We start from the raw sequence: 14,647 nt of genomic DNA on the forward strand, positions 1-14,647 counted from the left end.
TGAGACCAGGCACACACCACACACCTGGACAACAAGGACACAACTTCTCGATTTACATCCCGTACCTTCTCACTGCTAGGTGAACAGGGGCTACACGTGAAAGGAGACACACCCAAATATCTCCACCTGGCCGGGGAATCGAATCCCGGTCTTCTGGCTTGTGAAGCCAGCGCTCTAACCACTGAGCTACCGGGCATGTGTGTGTGTGTGTGTGTGTGTGTGTGTGTGTGTGTGTGTGTGTGTGTGTGTGCGCGCGCGCGTGTGCGTGCCTGCGTGCGCACGCGCGCGCGTGTGTTAACCCCAGTATGTGTGTTGGTTCAAAAGTATTAACTCAACAATTTGGCAAAGAGAAATTAGTTTTACAGGGAGTGCCGCAACAAATTACATGCCGTTGTTGGCTGTGATGTGTTTAGAGGTAATACACCAAATACTGACAACAATTCAGTAATGTACTGGGCAAGATTGAAGTCAATCTTCAGGTCTCTTAGCAATACTAACTTTTCTTGTAGACTAGTAATAAAGCACATCACACGTGATGATATTAATTGTCAAGAATGACGGTCAGACGTTTTGATGTATAAGTATGAGTGACTTAGAAATTCGTGCATCAGTTACTTACTCTCATCAATCCTTTCGTCGGCGTCCTCCAAAGGCTGGGAGTTTCGAGTAATGTAAACAGAATTGACTTGAGAAGAAACCTTCACTAAGCTGTTGGTACCATCTGTAATCATCATATTAGGCTTCCATAATTTGTCACATTCATTCATAACGTTGCACTGTTTGTTTCCTTGCAGACTGATAAAAGAAACTCTAGAATCTCTCCAACTTACGTGCCATACAACGTCTATATCAAGAGTAAAGGAAGTAAGATCAAAATTTCTAATTGATGTAATATTGATAGAGAAGAAGAGAACGAGGGGGTGCAGTCTGGTGTGTGGCGGCACTCCGTCCTTGTAATAGCCATCAGGGACCTGCACCAGTGAACATTGCTTTTCATCACTTTCATCAGGGCAGTTGATGATGGTGTCACAAAACAATTCCTTGTTGATACAGGTACCGTCCTGGCAAGTGTACTCCTCTTTTCCGCACGCTGTCACCAACAGTTGTACCTAATAATATATTAAGATAAGTATTTTTTTTTTATTCGTAAAAACTAGTATTTTATCTTTCATCCGGCCTAAGTGATGTTAATACTAGTACTTTATCTTTCACTCGACCTGAGAGATGATTTCCTTTTATAATGTATATTCAATATTTTAATGAAGAAAGGTTTTTATCATATAGCTGAACAAATTTATGTTCTTATATATCAGTGTTTGAAAATTGAGAAGATTTAAAGTTATCTATGTACCTTAGTGCCTGTACACCGGTCTCCTTTGATGTCCCAGGAATGGCGGCCGAGAGGAGTGATAACATTGTCGAAGGACAGCAGAGTACCTTGCAGCTCCTTGTAAATATTGCTCACCAGTTTCCATCTCCCATTCTGCCGCACAATCTGACTATGTTCCTCGCCGTCAAATCGAGGATAAGTGTTGTCGTTACTGTTCATATACATTTTCCTATCTACGAGGGAGTGAGTGCAAAGACCGCGGATTCGTACCAGAGGCCGAGAAGTGAAATTACAGGCAAAGCATCGTTCAATGTATTCTTCGCATGAACTGTCATACCAGGATAATGTCGATTTCTTGTCACCAACAAAGGCACATTTCTTCCATGGATCTATAGAGGTGGTTCCAAAGTTATTCCACGAGAGGGAACTTCCGTCAGAGTGGTGCACCCACTGTTGCAGTGATTCATTGAGTTGGGTGCCTATCCAGTAGTATAGTATTTTTGCTGAACCGCATTGTGTTGAAAAATTCGAAAACCTATCATGTAATCGTTTATTTGTCTCAGAATTTTGCGGCAAAGCCAAAGAACCATTGAGTTTTTTGCATACATTGGCGCTGTTTATGATATTAGTTTGAACGGGAAAAATGAATAAGTACTCTGTCTTCTCTTCACACACCTCACTGATTAATATGCTGGTCACCGCTACTGATCCCACGGCACGAAGCTTTCCGTTAGTCATGCTAAGAAGAGGATCCGTGTCCTCGACAAGGTCATCGACACAGGAAGTGAAAGATTTCATTGTTTCGACATCGAGAGACACATTGTAGAACCTGAAATCAGCAATCTGTCCGTCTAGGAACTGTGTCTCATCGAAGTCACCCTGAAGGGAATCCATCTCTTGGCCCACCACTGCTCGTTGTCCCTCAGCCACTTGCAGACCTTGATCCCGATTTACTTTTGCCTCGTCCACCACCGGAATGTGTACCTGTACCTGCGTTATACAAGAATATTTGGCCTCATGATATTTACACACACACACACACACACACACAAATAATGTAATTTTCCTACAAAACTAAATAAGTGGTGTACTCACCTTTTCACTGTAAACAGAGACAACTTTTCTGTTCTTAAGGTTTGCTGCGATACAGAAGTGATACCACCGGTGAAGGAAAATAGGATGCTCGAAGATGACGGACAGAGAGCCGTTACAGCATTCTAGAGTCGCTAGCATTTCTCCTCCAACAGTTGCTATATCTGGCATGGGTGCAATTGTTGTGAGTATGATATATTATACATATAAAAATAATGTTCTATTTACTTAAGATTAAGTGCGATGTAAGAAATGAAAAAAAGAAAAACTTCTCGACTTCAGATTTTCGTTATTTAATAAATAAGCTTTGCTTCATTTAATGCATGAACCTGTGAACTTGCCTACTACGATCTCATTGTCATTATCACCACCGTAGTAGCTGAAAAGCGGGATTACGTCTTTCTTATGATGGATGTAGAGGTGAAGACACACCGTAATCTGAAGGAAAGAGTTAGGATGTAAGTGGCTGGTGCTGGTTTGGGAAGATGGTAAATGATAAACGTTGCTAGACTATCAACTGGTTGTGGATTATGGAGTGGAAGAGGTGTATTACCTTAGTGGTACACCAAATAGAAGAAGGTGATAAATTCTAGGTATTTAATTGCATGGAAAGGGTTTCTGAAGGATAAAAGTGTCACTTACAATGGTTGTAAAAAGCAGAAATGTTTGATTGCCAGCACGTGCAATGTGTCGCGTTTCATATTATGATTATGTTAATGACGTAATTCTATTTTGTTTCACAAATATCAGTTTTCAATATTGAAATCAGAATGTATGTACTGACGTAATGGTTAATTATTGCTTGAATTCCTATAAATAGTATTGAACTTCAAAATGAGTGATATAATAAAAGGCGTTGGAGTTAGTAAAAAGTCATCATACTTGTATTGTATTGTAAAATATATAAGATTGATATACAGTTTTATTAAAAAGAAAGGAAAAACAGCTACTAATGCTCTTTTATAAAGTGAAAGGCATAGCGTCACGGATGCTAGGTAATCTTCTCAAACATCCTTATAGAAAGATGTTATCATGAAACGCAGGACCAATAACAAATGATAATCATATGGCAGGACCTGTACAAAACTCTCTCAGCAAATTAAACAAGTTGTGATACTAGACAGCTATAGGTTTAGAATGTACTGATCAGTCTGATTTCCTGATGAACTAAATATATCTGTCTTTCCAACATGAGTTATTAGATCTGTTAAGAATGTTTATGCACAGACGTCAATGGCAACAGAATGAGGGAACCTTTCAGAGTTGGAGAGAGGAGAAAAAAAAAAATGTGTGTGTGTGTGTGTGTGTGTGTGTGTGTGTGTGTGTGTGTGTGTGTGTGTGTTTCACTGTTTGATCTGCTGCAGTCTCTGACGAGACAGCCAGACGTTACCCTACGGAACGAGCTCAGAGCTCATTATTTCCGATCTTCGGATAGGCCTGAGACCAGGCACACACCACACACCGGGACAGCAAGGTCACAACTCCTCGATTTACATCCCGTACCTACTCACTGCTAGGTGAACAGGGCTGCACGTGAAAGGAGACACACCCAAATATCTCCACCCGGCCGGGGAATCGAACCCCGGTCCTCTGGCGTGTGAAGCCAGCGTTCTAACCACTGAGCTACCGGGTGTGTGTGTGTGTGTGTGTGTGTGTGTGTGTGTGTGTGTGTGTGTGTGTGCGTATATATATATATATATATATATATATATATATATATATATATATATATATATATATATATATATATATATATATATATATATATATATATATATACACACACACACACATACACACACACACACACACAGATAATGTCACGTACATCATTAAGTGTAATCAAATTATTCAGATATAAATTGTCATTTACTTTATTTTTTCTCTGGCCTAAACTCTCAGGAAGCTTACAGATCTGATGGGATCCATCCTATTGTTTTCAGAAACTGCCTCCGTGCTTGCACCTTGCCTGGCTAAACACTTCCAACTGTCTATCTACCTTTCTTTCTTGTTGGAAGTTTGTCTACATTCGACTTGTTCTCATACAAAAGTGTGACCGTTCTAATCCCTCAAACTATCGCCTCTTGCCTATATAAAAAGTTTTAAGCATCTGTCACTTTACAATCTTTTAAGATAGGGGTTCTCAACCTTTTTATCGTTAAGAACCCCCTGAGTTATAAGACCATCCACCCGAACCCCCAGTAATATCACATGGAACATAGAACTCAATATGCAATGGTACTGCAAAGGAATTTATTAGATCAGCCATCTAAGTACCCCCAGAAATCTTCTTCCGAACACTCTAACGTCTACCACTCACCAGATGGTGCCGTGAGGGGCCCTTAAGGGGTGATAAGGGCTCCTTGCATAGAGTCTGGTGGTGAGTGGTGTGTACAGGTCCCCTGCTTATAATGACACCGGTCTGAACAACTCGCCATGAACGAGGGCACGCTGTGCGCCATGAGCCAGGCACTGACAGTACCAGTGGTCCTTTACGTTAGGTTAGGTTAGGTTAGGTTAGGTAAAAAAGGACTCATTTCATGACAGTGTTTGGGGAGTTGTGTGTGGTGGCTCATTGCTCATGGTGACCCGTGTGAGGCATTGCAAGGATGCATCTTCACTGCTCTCATAACCACGGGACTGGGGTTGACCCTTTTGGGATGAAAAGTTTCGTCCCATTACCTGTGTAGATAATAATAATTTGAATCGTTTCGCCATCGCCATCGCGGCATCGTTAGCCTCGATAAACGGATGGTTATCCTCGACAAATGCATCTTTACCGTGAACACTGGAATCGCAATCTGTCGTGGAATCCCATTGTTAACGTGGACTCATTTTCCTTTGCGGCTTCAAGCTCACTGGTTGTCGTCAACTTGCAGCGCCTCACACTAGGCAAGGGGTCGCCTTAAGCAGTCTGCCGTGTCTACCGTCCACCAGATGATGCCGTGAGGGGCCTTTAAGGGGTGATAAGGGCTCCTTGCATAGAGTCTGGTGGTGAGTGGTGTGTACAGGACCTCTGCTTATAATGACACCGTGCTGAACAACTCGCCATGAACGAGGGCACGCTGTGCGCCATGCACCAGGCACTGACAATACCAGTGGTCCTTTACGGGGTGAAAAGGACTCACTGACAGTGTTTGGGGAGTGGTGTGGCGGGTCATTGCTCATGGCTACCCGTGTGAGGCGCAGTGAGGTGGCAGCGTCACTCTCCTCGCACTCAAGGGTCTGGGGTGAACCTTACGGGGTGAAAGGGTTCGTCTCAGTACCTGTGTAGGCAAGTGAACTTCAATTGCGTCGCAGTGAGGTGGCAGCGCCACTCTCCTCGCACCTAAGGGTGTGGGGTGGACCCTGACGGGGTGAAAGGGTTCATCCCAGTACCGGTGTAGGCAAGTGAACTTCAATTGCGGCGCAGGAAGGTGGCAGCGTCACTCTACTCACACCCAAGGGTGTTGGGTGGACCCTTACGGGGTGAAAGGGTTCATCCCAGTACCTGTGTAGGCAAGTGGACTTCAATATTGTGTCGTGAAATCGCATCGTGAGAATTGGAACTGCATCGACATCGTGGAAACCCGCATCGTTACTGTGGAAACTGGAATTGCATCTTGATCGTGGAAACTCGCATTATTATCGTTGAAACTGGAACTGCATGTTCATCGTGGAATGGCATAGTTATTTTGGAAACTCGCATCGCTATCGAGGAAACTGATGGCATTGTTATATTGGAAACCCGGAGCGCTATCGAGAAATCTGGAATCGCATCTTATCATACACACTGTTATCGTGGAAGCTCTCGTGATCGTCGTTCGTTTCGTTATCTCTGAATTACTTAATTAGTCTTGGTATTATTCTTAGCCTCCGTAATAATAGAGATGTTGGTCATTTTTATCTTATCTCTTTTACTGTATTTTTTTTTTTCAGGGTATAGTTTAGTGTTCTTCAACCTTTTCTAAGTTCGTGCATCTTTTCGAAAAGCAAGGAGGACTATAAAAGAAATACATCAATTTTTGAAATTTTCCCTACTTTAAGACTGAAAATCGATAGATAACTTTATTGTATATCTACCTGAAGCTATAGGTTTTCGGTACTAAACATTTGCTATATAGGGCGAAATGTACTTTAACAATATGATACATCTCAAACACATCAGTTCCGTGTTCCGACAGAGTGTAATATATTACTATTGTAAATAAATCGTAGTACTTTGATTAATGTTAATAGGAGAGAACCCAAACTGTCACATCTTCAGTGTTCGCAGGTTGGATTAATTTAGGAGTGGGTCAGCATCGTCTCGCGGTACAGATTAGTCGTGTCTAAACATTGTATTACGATGTATCTATTGATATTGGGGGTTCCACTCACACATCTTTATTAGATAAGATAGAATGAAAAGCTTTTCGTGTCATCAATTCCTTTCCTCTGACTGTGTCGTCAGCCTCTTTCTCACCGCCTCAGTGTGGCATCTTTAGCTATCTTCTGCCGCTATTTTCATGTCAACTGCTCTTCTGATCTTGCTAACTGCATGTGCGTCTCGCTGCACAAAACTTTCTTTTTTTCTCTCACCCCTATTCTGTCCACTTCTCTAATGCAAGAGTTAACCAGTAGTATCAATCATTCATACCTTTCTCTGGTAAACTCTGGAACTCTCTACCTGCTTCTCAATTTTCATCTTCCTATGACTTGACTTCATTTAAAAAGGAGGTTTCAAGATATTAATATTTTAACCCCGTTCCTTTGGCTAACTCTCTGGGACCTGTAACGGAACAGGAATCCTAAGTGGGCCTTTGTTTTTTTATTATTTTGTGTTCCCTTTCACATATAAAATAAATAATGAGTAATATGTTTATTTTTTAATCTTGTATTGTTGGAGCAAAGGTATCTTACACAACTGAGTTGAACAGTACGTATTCTGTTTTCTCCAGCAACGAAATAATTTTGTATGAAATACATTGTTACAGTTGCATGTATTTCTAGTAATTTTGCATACTATGGATTGATTCATTATGCTCCTGTAATGTATGCTGGTAATTACGTTGATGGTCTTTGTATCGGATTTCCGGTAATTACGAAGGATCATGAATAAGACCCATAGAAATATGTGACACACTCGGTTTAGTTTAAAATAAAATTGATGATAGGGACACTGAGTGGTCAAGGAAATGAGTAAATGATGGAGGTAACTGAGGTAATACGATCAGTTTTCTGTATTGTTGGTACAATATCCGTCAGTCATGTTCATAGCTTTTACAACATGGAGCATCATTCAAACAAAGTTTTATCCTTGGTGAGCTACTCTGAAACTTTATCTATCATGACCATAATAGAGACAAGATGGGGAGGAATATAAAGGCACCTCAAATATTAATTAGCCAATGTTTTAGAAGTGACATGGCTTTTTTCTTACCCATGTAGTTTTTTGTGCCTTTCATTCGCAAGAAAAAATATTTTTTTATCTAAAACTACATCCCTCGATGACTTTCATGTGTCACAAACATTTCTGCAAACACTCCTTATCCGGGTTTTACTTAGCTTGGTGTGCTTGGGGAACTGACTGACAAATAAATAGAACGCACTTGGGAATTGCCTTACTTACAAACTAAAGTTGCTAAACGGATCTCTGGTCTAGCCTTCCTTAATAAACTTAGCTTGTTCAAAGATTGTACGTTTGTAGAGTTCATCTTGCATAGGTACTGGATTAACATAGGAACTGATTACATTGATAACTAGAGACTTCCAAATATTGATATAGGAAGGGGGTGGTGTATCTACTGACTAGCTTAAACGTAAGAATGAAACTTACCAATTGGGAGGACAGAGTGCAATGCTTTTTCAAAAGTAAATAAACAAATAAATAAGAATATATATTATAATGTTATAAAGAAAACCCAGACCGATGTAGTTCTGGAGATGCTTGAGATGTTTTCATGCTCGTCATTGAAAATAGTTCACGTTAAGTAGATAATGTCAACAAGATGGCTTATCTAGGAGCTGGACACCTTTTATGAATCGTCCATACCTGCGTCATAGAGGGAAGGGTGACAAGGCCGGTGTCTAACATAGTGTGAGTAGAAGATGATCCATTTAATTGGAACTCGACCAAAGTGACCTCACGGCACGACACTCCTAGAATGATGATGGTTGGAAATGTTGATGGTGGGGTTATTGTCGTGGTGATCATAGTGGTGGAAAAAAAAAAAAAAAAAAAAAAAATATATATATATATATATATATATATATATATATATATATATATATATATATATATATATATATATATATATGAGTTGCTTGTAGGAAACTCAGGAATCGCAGGAGTACTTTATTCTAACGTTTCGCCTACAAGGCTTCTCTCTGAAGATGCCTTGTAGGCGAAACGTTAGAGTAATAATGTACTCCTGTGATTCCTGAGTTTCCCTACACCACCAACTCACCAACCTGTTCCACTTCATGGCATATATATATATATATATATATATATATATATATATATATATATATATATATATATATATATATATATATATATATATATATATATATATATATATATATATATATCTAATTAGCATATTTGAGTTGTTATTATGTTAACGGTGCCTTTGATAAGAAGATACTGTATGTGGGAATGTGAGTGCTTAGCTGTGGTCATTGGCGGACGGAAGCTTTTGCGGTTCTAAATACCGACTGAAGGCCATGTGTCGGTCTGAATGGTAGGGAAAGAATTAGCAGTTTTCAGAGAGTTTCATATATTACTGCTCAAAAATTATAACATACAATGGCAGTGCCATAGTTTTTTGTTTTCATTTGGGCTCTAAATGTCTTCTTTCTATATTCATGAGCTTCCGCCTTTGAAAATACACTCTTCACTGCAGAGGTAACACTCCTGTACGCCATCATTACATGGCTGAACTGGTTGAGGTACTTTACATTTTAACATCATAGGGACACTTACCTCTCAACGAGAGAAAAAAAAGGATCAGATGAAGCAGAGGTGCCATTGCTGCCTACTAAGATCGATTATTGGTAGCAACCACTGCACCATCTGTCGCAGCTGACTGTCGATCACTGGAAAGCAGAGTGTCAGTCTCCTATATATGTACGCAGTGTGTACACACGGTTGTGTCTTTACGATATTTAGTTTTTTTAAAAGCATGACGCTACAAATTGACAAGGTCCATTTGTTGCACTGTTATTATACAATTATCTGTAAATGATTGACAGAGAAATATTGAAGCAAATTCCTCTTGTTAGCAGTAAAATTAGTATTTTCAATGCTAAACTGCTTTTATGTATTTTCCTATATTTGACACGTGCGCACACACACGCACACACACACACACACACACACACACACACACACACACACACACACACACACACACACACACACACATATATATATATATATATATATATATATATATATATATATATATATATATATATATATATATATATATATATATATATATATATATATATATATATATATATATATATATATATATATATATATATATATATATATATATATATATATATATATATATATATATATATATATATATATATATATATATATATATATATATATATATATATATATATATATATATATATATATATATATATATATATATATATATATATATATATATATATATATATATATATATATATATATATATATATATATATATATATATATATATATATATATATATATATATATATATATATATATATATATATATATATATATATATATATATATATATATATATATATATATATATATATATATATATATATATATATATATATATATATATATATATATATATATATATATATATATATATATATATATATATATATATATATATATATATATATATATATATATATATATATATATATATATATATATATATATATATATATATATATATATATATATATATATATATATATATATATATATATATATATATATATATATATATATATATATATATATATATATATATATATATATATATATATATATATATATATATATATATATATATATATATATATATATATATATATATATATATATATATATATATATATATATATATATATATATATATATATATATATATATATATATATATATATATATATATATATATATATATCTGCAAGAGGCCGTCAGGCCTATACGAGGCAGTCCCTATGTGCTTAAGCTACTTAATTCCATCAATCTTCCTCATCCATGAACTTATCTAACCTTCTTTTAAAGCTCCCTATTGACTCAGCCTTGACTACATGACCACTGAGACTGTTCCACTCATCATCCACTCTGTTTGAAAACCAGTTTCTTCCCATTTCTTTCATAAACCTGAATTTTTCATGTTTAAACCCATTATTTTTGGTTATGTCCTCGCTACTGGTCCTAAGAACTACATTCATGTCCCCTTTGTTAAAACCCTTATACCATTAAAATACTTCTATCAGGTCTCCTCTTAACCTACGTCTCTCAAAGGAATGCAGAATGAGTTTTTTCAGTCTCTCTTCATAGGGAATATCGCTCATTCCTTGTATCTCTTAAGTCATCCTCCTTTGCGCTGACTCCAACAGAGAGAGCTATATCCTTCCTAAAATTTGGGGCCCAGAATTGTACCGCATAGTTAAGATGTGGCATGGCCAGCGCCAAGTATAATTTTAGGATTTCTTCGAGACTCCTGCTTTTAAAACTTTTAAAAACTAATCCTAATACTCTATTCGTCTTATTTCTGGCCTCAATACATTGCTTCCTTGTACCGAGATCAGAGCTAACTATGACTCCTAAATCTTTCTCATACTTGGAACTTCCTAGTGCCACGTTATCTTTCGTGTACATATTGCTTGGATTATCTCTACCTACGCTCAGTACCCTGCACTTGTTAATATTGAACTGCATTAGCCATCTATCTGTCCATTCTTTCATCCTATCCAAGTCTGCCTGCAAAGCCTTGGCATCCGAATCGGACCTAATTAATCTACTTATCTTTGTGTCGTCCGCAAATTTACTGATGTCAATATTAATTCCGCTATTCATGTTGTTGATATATATTAGAAATAATAATGGCCCTAAAACTGAGCCCTGTGGCACCCCACTAACTACTTCCCACTTGGAATTTGATCCATTAATTACTACCCTCTGTCGCCTGTCGTCTAACCACGCTTTAATCCAGCCTAATGTTCTACCTTCTATACCGTGTGCTTTAACCATTTTTAGGATCCTCTGGTGAGGTACTTTGTCAAAGGGTTTACTGAAATCTAAGTATAGAATATTATAATTATCACCCTTACCTGCCGCCGCATAAACCTTACTATAAAAGCTCAACAAGTTTGTAAGTCACGACTTCGTAGATCCATGTTGTGTTCGATTTATCAAGCCGTGTTTATCCAGGTGTTCCCTAATGTTTTTCGCTATTATTGATTCCATTAATTTACCAACAATTGAAGTTAAGCTGACAGGCCTGTAATTAGACGTTAGGAAACGTTATGGGAACCACATTAGTTTCTCTCCACATTGTAGGTACCTCACCTGACTCCAGTGATATCCTAAAAAGTACCGCTAAAGGCTCGCTTACGACTTTCTTGCATTCCTTTAGAACCCTTGGATAGTCTTCATCAGGTCCTGGTGACTTGAATTTATTTCTTTAGTTTATCTATCTCCTATTCTATCATCTCCTTAGTTATATGAATATTTCACTATCCTCTGTCCTAAATATCTGTTCGCTGTCTGGAATTTCATAATTCTACTAATCTCTTCCGCAGAACTAGCCATCTCCCCATTTGCTGTCCTTAAGGGACCTATTTCTTCTGAACTGTTCTTATTAATTCATGGTATAGTGGCCTTAAAGCCTCATCTCCTGCCTTTAGCCTCTTATATATATTCCGTTTTTCCCCTATGCATCGCTTTAGTATGTCTGTCATCCACTTAGGGTCATTGCTTCGTGATTTTACTGTTTTATATGGAATGTTAGCTATCTGACCTTCACGTATTTTATTTAGGAAGTCGGTATAGATCTCATCAACCCTCAGCTGACCGGGAATCCTCCCATGTTCTAATTCAGGTGAGGAAAATATCAAGAATGTTGGGCATATATCCAAAACGATCAGGAATACGAGTATGGTGTTGCACCAGTTGCTCTAGGTCATGGAGGATAGCAAAGTTGAAGTCTAGTTCACCAGGATGGTCAGTAAAGGGAGAGGAAAGCCAAAGCTGGTGGCGAACATTGAAATCTCCAAGAATGGAAATCTTTGCGAAAGAGTAGAGGGACAGAATGTGTTCCACGTTGGAAGAGTTAAGGGAGAAATAGACAGCACCGATGAATTTAGTTAGAGAGTGACTGTTGTGTCGGAGCCAGATGGTGGAAATCTGGGACGATTCATGAGCATGGGCACGAGAGCAAGTTAAGTCGTTGCGTACATAGACGCAACATCCAGCTTTGGAGCGAAAATAAGAACAGAGAAAGTAGGAGAGAACAGAGAAGGGGCTACTGTCATTTGCTTCAGATAACTGTTTCGATGAGGAAAAGAAGATGAGGTTTAGTAGAGGAGAGGTGGTATTCCACAGATTGAAAATTAGGTCTCTAAGACCGCGAATGTTGTAGAAGTTAATGTAGAAAAAGTTGAAGGAGTTGTCAAGGCATTCGGGGTTGTTGTCAGGAGAGGAGTCTGACCTGGGGACAATTCTGGTCCTCTTCCAAGGAGGGGACCCGAAGCTTGTTGTTGAGTCGCCATTTTTCTTTAAAATTTTATTTTCAAGTGAATGGTGTATGTGTGGTAAGTTCATGTAGTTTTGTGTGAAGAAGGAGAGTTGTCTTTAGAGGGCAAGCTGTGACTGCCCCCTTCAGTTATGAGACACAAAAGGAAACGTTCAGCGAGATCACAGCAAGCTTTAATGGATGGTTCACAGCATCCCTTGAACTAGTGCTACTAGACCTCGCTGGGAGTAAATTATCGTTTCAGTAGGTGTCTGTTACCTCTTCCTGCGTCCACACCAATGATACAATGAATAAGGTGAGAGCTTAGAATGGTTCAAGTCTGCTCCACTTACTGATTCCTCTAATTTTCTACTCCTGTTTTGTTTGTTCATCCATTCCTTCCTACACGTGTATATATTTCCCCCTAAATACTTGGTAGCGCTAAGCTGCCTTCGTAATAACAATAATAACTTAAAGGCCCTCAGACGTCTCCTACACCTAGTGAAGCAACACAGTAGTGTCACGTATGGCAGACAGTCCGTGTAGAGTTGCACCGGAGATCTTCTGTGTACATAAATGTCAAGATCCGCCTCAAAATATAATTTTGACCCAAGGCACACATATCTCTAAAACTCACTGAAATACTTTTGATATTATATTTTTTTTAAATGATAAATATTCAGATATACACAAGCCGACAGACAGACAAACAATGGTAAATGCATAACATAAAAATTAACATCACTAATACGTTTCAGATGTAAACCGTAGATGTAGGCTTCAGAGAAGTGATAGTAATTACATTAGTAAGTGGTTGTTATGATGATGATAATGATAATAATGAAGATAATAAGATAGTAATGATACCCCGTGAAGGTGACCTACCTATCCTTGAACACAAACCTTGAATCCAAAATATGAAAAGATTACAATATTATCTCAAAAATTATATATTTTCATTTAGAACACCTATTGTTGGGAGAATGGCGGCTACTTCTGCTGAGTAAAGGATCTGCAGGTGAGGAGGTATGCTGGAAGGAAAGAATGAGACACATGCATTGTGACAGAATGTAGCGAGAGGAGGAGGAAGAGGAGGAGGAAGCGGAAGAGGAAGAGGAAGAGGAGGAGGAGGAAGCGGAAGAGGAAGAGGAGGAGGAGGAGGAGGAGGAGGAGGAGGAGGAGGAGGAGGAGGAGGAGGAGGAGGAGGACGAGGAAGAGGAAGAGAAGAAGAAGAAGAAGAAGAAGAAGAAGAAGAAGAAGAAGAAGAAGAAGAGAAGGAGGAGGAGAAGGAGGAGGAGGAGGAGGAGGAGGAGAAGGAGGAGGAGGAGGAGGAGGAGGAAGAGAATCCGAAGGGACAGCTGATAGATGGGCAGAAAATCTTTGTGTAGAAGAAATAAACTTGAGATTTTTTGGAAACCAGCAAAAAAGATCCTCTCTCCTGCAGTCTTTCTCTACATGGATTGTTTGTTGCATGAAAAGAATA

The sequence above is a fragment of the Portunus trituberculatus genome, chromosome 43 (genome assembly GCF_017591435.1).
Source record: "Portunus trituberculatus isolate SZX2019 chromosome 43, ASM1759143v1, whole genome shotgun sequence".
Lineage (NCBI taxonomy): Eukaryota > Metazoa > Arthropoda > Malacostraca > Decapoda > Portunidae > Portunus > Portunus trituberculatus.